The 6,939-nt window shown below is 34.2% G+C and overlaps 1 long non-coding RNA gene across 1 annotated transcript; it reads left to right on the top strand.

The window, feature by feature from the left end:
• Positions 1-233: 233 nt before the first annotated feature.
• On the top strand, positions 234-4,535 carry LOC128554488 (uncharacterized). Its single transcript, XR_008369622.1, has 3 exons — positions 234-390; positions 3,236-3,438; positions 3,997-4,535. It is a non-coding gene; the product is annotated as an uncharacterized LOC128554488 (long non-coding RNA).
• Positions 4,536-6,939: the final 2,404 nt, after the last annotated feature.

Here is a 6,939-nt window from a genome sequence, read left to right on the forward strand (position 1 = left end):
TTCATTACCCCTCATGAACAGACTCAGTCAAACCGAGTCTGATATTATTGTTTATTTTTTGTTTGTTTTTGCTTCCGTTGGATCTTTTTACAAACATACTGACGTAGAATGATAAAAAAATCAAACTCGCTTGAGTCATCTAAATTTACCGATATACCTTTATTTATTCAGTCTTTTTTATAATAACAAATGCAGTAATAATGATATCTTATCCTGGTTGGACTATGTTATCACTTCTTATTCATTACACTGATTTAGGCAAATAAAACTTTGAAATAGTAGATATTGTGGTTCACTTAATAAGCAATGGAAGTTGGAAATATTTAACGGGCAAAAATCGGAGTAATAAAAATATCCGTCGTGTAGATTACAGTTAATCATAACACAACGGTAAGCAGTTTTGTTTCTGAATTTAATCTCGCTTATCTAATGTGATGTGCAATATGCTCCAAATATGCGATCGAATCATTAACTAATGCATTACACTGCAGAAAGAAATAAGACCTTTTTACTTTTTATGTTGACCTTCCTTAGTTACATTTAACCGTGGGAGTTAATATAACTAATGAAGAAAAATAGGTTTAACATGTAAGATAAACAAATCTCTTGCCCAACACCGATGTGGGTGCGAGAATCACTTAGGGCGTTGATTTTTCATGCGAGAAAACTATCCGGCTGTCTAACTGAAGGTCGGTGGTTCTACCGTGGTGCTTGCCTGTGATGCACTGGTGCACAGAGGGGCACCTTGGGTCTTCCTCCACCACCAAAAGCTGGAAAGCCGCCATATGACCTTTTACCCATAATTATAACATTTTAAGCGTTATCATTAAGTAGTATTTTTTTTCAAATGATCTTTTCATCAATAAAAATAACTAGCTCATGTTTTAAAATTATTTTTTCAAAACTTTATTGAACGAGTTGAATAAAATGATAAAATACGAGGCTCTGCATTTTATCAATTTTATTCAACGAGTTTAATAAATTCAATGCGGAAAGACACAAATGTAATACAGTGGAACACCCCGAAACCAGATCTTCCTAAAACCGGAATCCTCCTAAAATCTGACATTTCTGTCGGTCGCAAAATTATTTCTTCTTCTATTTTTATTAGAAAACTCCCTTCAACTGGATTTTCCAGATTCCGGAAACTGGACGAAAATCGACAGAAATTTAGTCATTTTCAACGTATTTTCAACCTTATTTCAATGGCCTCGGGTCAAACTAATTTCAGTGACAGTATGTTGCAAGGAGTTTTCAGAGCTGTGTCAATCAGCCTGTGTATTGCGTACATGTCAGATGGTGCGGCGTTAGAAATGTGCAATTGTGCAATTGCAAGTTAATAATGTGTTTAATTTATGACGAGGGTAATTTGTCGTTCAATAATTTCACCGTAGGTTATTATCCGATTTGACTATGAAAGAATATATAAATGGTAATTTACCGAAATATCGGTCTAGTTTTACAGTTTGATAGTTTTAAGCATAATCAACTTAAACATGCAAAGGTGATAATTAAACAAATATTATGCACAAAAAGGCCGTGCTAAATTACCCAATAAACAATGAATCGATCTTTTTTTAAATTCAGGGTGTTATTGTCGGCAAATCGTTAAACAAAAGAATGATTACAAGAGATTAACCAAATAAGTTAATATGTCCTAGCATATACAGAAAAAAATCTGTCATTCATAGTGTACTAAAGGATAACGTCTGTATGATACAGCAGAAAACATCAGCAGCTATATAAACGTCTCCTACAATACAAATCATAGATATCTTCCCCAAACCGGAAACTTCTGAAAACCGGAATTTTTAGTCGGTCCCAAGCTTGTCTGGTTTAGGGGGTTTACACTGTTTTCTTTTTAACACATGCAAGCTTTTCCTGTTGAAATATCAAAATTTCGTCTTTCTTTCCCTATTTCAAACCAAGTTAATTGACCAACATCTCCTTTAAATAAGCGACGTCAACGTCAAAGCTTTATTACACTAGAGTATTATCAAATATATGTAATGGTTTTATTTCACTCCCATGACGTCAAACATGTGATAAAATATTTCTATCACATGATTGACGTCTTGCGACTGAATTAAAGCCTTAACAAATTTTTTGGGAGTTACGTATAATTAAATTAATTAGTGGGTATGGAACGCCTAAACTGCCTTTGCGTGATAATTATTAGTTCGTCATGTGCCATTTCCAATATATTCTGTACAAATCATAATTTGTTATGTAGATAAAGCAGTTTGTTATGTACATTTGCTAGTTTGTCCTGTACATATTTAAGTTTGTGTTGTGCATTCACTAGTTTGTGTTGTACAATTAATAGTTCGACATGTGCATTTTCCAATATTTTCGGTAAAAATCATAATTTGTTATGTAGATAAAGCAGTTTGTTATGTAAACTTACTAGTTTGTCCTGTACATATTTAAGTTTGTGCTGTACATTCACTAGTTTGTGCTGTACAATTAATAGTTCGTCATGTGCATTTTCCAGTATATTCTGTACAAACCATAATTTGTTATGTAGATAAAGCAGTTTGTTATGTACATTTACTAGTTTGTCCTGTACATTTCTTAGTTTGTGTTGTGCATTCACTAGATTGTTCTGTACAATTAATAGTTCGTCATGTGCATTTACCAATATATTCGGTACAAATCATAATTTGATATGTAGATAATGCAGTTTGTTATGTTCACAGACTAGTTTGCCCTGTACATATCTTAGGTTGTGCTGTGCATTCACTAGTTTGTGCTGTACAATTAATAGATCGTCATGTGCATTTTCCAATTTATTCGGTACATATCATAATTTGTTATATATATAAAAGTGTACCAGACGAACTAGTAAATATACATAACAAACTACTTTATATACATAACAAATTATGATTTGCACCGAATATATTGGTAAATACACATGACGAACTATTAATTGTATTGCCAAAACTAGTGAATGCACAGCACAAACTAAAATATGACTTTTGATTTAGTCGAAAAGACATCGCTTTTAAAAGGTAAATAAACAAGGACTTTCGTTGTTTTAGAAAAACAGCAAAAAGCTAACATGTGATAAACATATTGAATTTATTTATTTCTATATTAAATTTATTAGACTCGTTGATTTAAAGTGATAAAATGTTTCGCATTTAATTGCTGTATTCAACTCGTTTTAATAAATTCAATATGATTAGATACTCGTGTAATAATTATAATCTCTAAATTCTGTTTTCAACAGCCTGACAATGTCTTACAGCACTTATGGATCTAATTATTCCACGTATTCTAACGACTGCGGAAGCTTAATAGCTATCATCATTTTCGGAAGTGTGATCTTATTTCTTCTGGTCATTATACTGATCTGTATCTGCTGGATATGTTGTAGAAGAGAGCATCGTCGAGACGGGGTTATCGTTCCACCTATAGATCACATGCAAACAGGTAATAGTCAATATCTGTTCTGCTCTACTGTATAATGGATATGATGTAGAAGAAACAAAAAATTTGCGACAGGGTTATCAACCGACCAATGACCAAATACAAAAAAGTTTTTATTTCGCTTTAGTGTTATGTACTCTACAATGAACTGGAAAATGTTTTCGAGATATTAAGGTTGTTGTTCTACCAATGGTTTAAATGAAAATAAGTAATATTCAGTATTTAGTTCGTTGTAGTGTTATTTACTTTACTTTATACTTGATATACTATCGCAGAAAAAATCGGGACGGAGTAATCATTAGGCTAATGAACAACATAAAAACAGGTATTACTCAGTATTTATTCCATTTAAACGTGCTATTTTCTCTAATTTATCTGAACACTTTGTCAAAAGGACAATTGTCTTGTAGAGGTCATCATTAAACCAAATGAGTTACACTTCGTTTGGATAATCAATCTGCCAATGGACCACATGCAAACATGGAACACACAGTATGTATTCAGTTGTATATACTATATATAGCATATAGAGTCATACACAAATTATTTTATTTATATTAGGTACAGTTCTATACATGAACAATGACCAAGTACAGTTCAACCAAAGTCAACATCGAAGTCAAAATGTGCACCAAGCACATATCCAGCCCACGCTTACACCATCACATGGGCGTAACGTTCAACAGTGCACGGCTACCGCGCCATCATCTAGTCCAGCAGTTGTATCAGAGTACAACAATTTAGCGCCACATACCACTCGTTTAACAGTTGAGTAGACATCTTCAAATGTATGACGGACCATGAAAGACTGGTTTATCACCGTACATGTTTTGACATTTCTTTTCCATTTTTCATATATATGCTCAACCTGAATGTGTTTAGGAGATAACATTCAAATTTATAATTAATTCTTATTCTGAAAATGCTTCAAACTGGTTACATAATCAATGAATCATAATAAAGATATTCCATAATTCATTCGAAGAAATAATCTCTGTTATATCATTAGATAGCTCAAATATTTACGAAGTCTCAGTAGCGTTGCTTTCATCTTGAAAAATAAAATCTTGTATGGATCTATTAACAGTGGGTTGCTTGCATTAAACACCTTTTATATTCAGTGGTTGTGAGTTATTTTCATGTAGTTTCAGTGTAAGTTTTTGAATAAAAGATAGACAAATTGACCAGGATAACCAAACATAAAAAAAAAGTTGAGTTAATTATCACGTAGTAAAATGCTTTCCCACGTGACGTTACATATATATATTTAAAAAGTAGGCGTGGCGTTGTAGCTGGTGATATAAGCCTGTTATACTTTCAGTGCCTGTCACGTAACACTGCATGTCTGATCTCGTTATGTGAAAGTGCGCCAACAAAATATTGAAAGACTAGTTTAAGTATTACTAAGAACCTGAAGTTAATAACAGTTTAATGTATCTATGAATTCGTGCAACTTAAAGGAATAGATATGAATTACAAAATTACTGGACGAATCTAACGTGGATACATGCACGGGTTACAACGGTCATGCTTTAACGGTAGCACAAATGAAATCATCATTTTAGATCGGTCATACATGAACATGGAAACTAAATGGTCACTTTTTAGAACATAGTAAATGATATGTGCAAGGCTATAGTGAACCTTCTGTCCAGCTGTATAATAATCGTTTTAATACTTTTATTCCTTCTAAAGCCCCCGCCATTTTAACAATTTCAATCCTCGTGTTTTCGCTCGGCAAAAAGCCGAAAAGGCACAAATCAGCCATATAGATAATTACAACACGTATCACTTACAAAACGAAAATGCAAAAAATCGCGCTGCCAAAAGTCGAAATTAGAGAAATAAAACAGCGGGGTCGCGGGGCGACAACCCGCAGATTAGCGAGGTTTCGGGGCGAGAAGGCAAAATTTAAGCATTACAATGGCGATGGCGCGGGGCAAAAACTCGCTAATTGTCTCACGGGTCGAAAAGTCGAGATTAAGTAACTAAAATGGCGAGGGCTCGGGTCGAAAAACACGATAATTTGCGCTCTTCAAACATCGAGTTTTCGTACCGCGCCTACGCCATTAGAGTAACTAAATGTCGACTTTTCGCTCCGCGACCCCGCTAATTGTCGTGTTTTCGCTCCGCGCCCCCGCTAAATAGTGAGTTTTTTGCCCCACGCCCCCGTCATTTTAACTTGTTAATTCTCGTGTTTTCGCTCGGCGGGGTCGCGGGACGAAAATGCAAAATGGCAGAAATCAGCTATCATTGGGTACCAGAGCTAAACTGCCTGAATTACGATTATATTCATCGCCAAGTACGAACTCCTCCTTGTATTGGTCAAGAAGGTAGGAAAGGTTTTATTGCGTATTAATTCATTTAACATTTTCAAAGATAGATAAAAAAAAAACAACTCATGTTCTAATTTTCAAAATATGACCAACTTCAATTCTAAAGAAAAGCTCATTTTTAGGCAAAACGTGTATTAATTAGTAATACTTAAATAAAGAAAAACATAATTTTTATTAACTATAACTCTATTCAAACAAACCTATATGGGGTGATTCTAGGGTTTTAAATGCTAGCCTCTGCCTTCATTTCATTGGTTCCTGGTGTAAGAGAAAATGGGTTGTCGGCTTTACACATTTCAGCAGGCCTTTCGTTGGTATATAACTTGTATAACCTCATTTCATGATAATCAAAAAGCACTGTCAAGCTTCATGTCATAGGCAGTTTTCTAACAAGTGTTCTCGTTTTCATTTACAACGAGGAATTCATCAGGATCTGCTTATCTGAACATTATTTTCCAGCCTGTCCTACCTGGAAAATGGCTCTTTATCAAAATATTATCCATTAAATTAAATCATTGTATGTCTCAGAACTTCAGGATTTATATCCGATTCGGCCATGATGATAGACATCAAAGCGTTATAATCATGTATTGTTTGCAAACACTCTATGTCACTCAAAATGCATGACAGAGAAGTAACGACTGACAATGTCTGATGCAACTTAAGGAGATTTTATTAATAGTAGTCCCAACTGGAGTACTGTGAAAAATATATCTGATTTTTTTTCATTGTGACGTTATGAAATATATTTTTACTGATATATCAGTATTTCATCCGAAAGCATAAAAAAGAATTATTAATTCCTTAGATGATAGTCTCTGTGACAAAGCAATAAAATCTGTAAAAAGATCCTTTGGAAGCAAAGAATGGAACCAAGAATAATAATAGCAGACTCGGTTTGATTGAGTCTGTACATGAAGGGTAATGAAATGTGCAACAGCTCTCACGCCCCCTAGCACCGGCTTTTATTAAGCGGAACTCTATTACACATATGTTGAATGGACTCCATGATCCCAAAGGACCAGAAAATATAACAACACTGATTCCAAGTATGGGGAGACTTTAACAGCAGCCACACGGCACTATTTAAAGATTGCTGTTGTGATAGTTAATAAAAAAGATCCTTTGGAAGCAAAGAATGCAACCAAGAAGAATAACAGCAGGCTCG

This window comes from Mercenaria mercenaria, unplaced genomic scaffold, assembly GCF_021730395.1.
Source record: "Mercenaria mercenaria strain notata unplaced genomic scaffold, MADL_Memer_1 contig_5072, whole genome shotgun sequence".
NCBI lineage: Eukaryota > Metazoa > Mollusca > Bivalvia > Venerida > Veneridae > Mercenaria > Mercenaria mercenaria.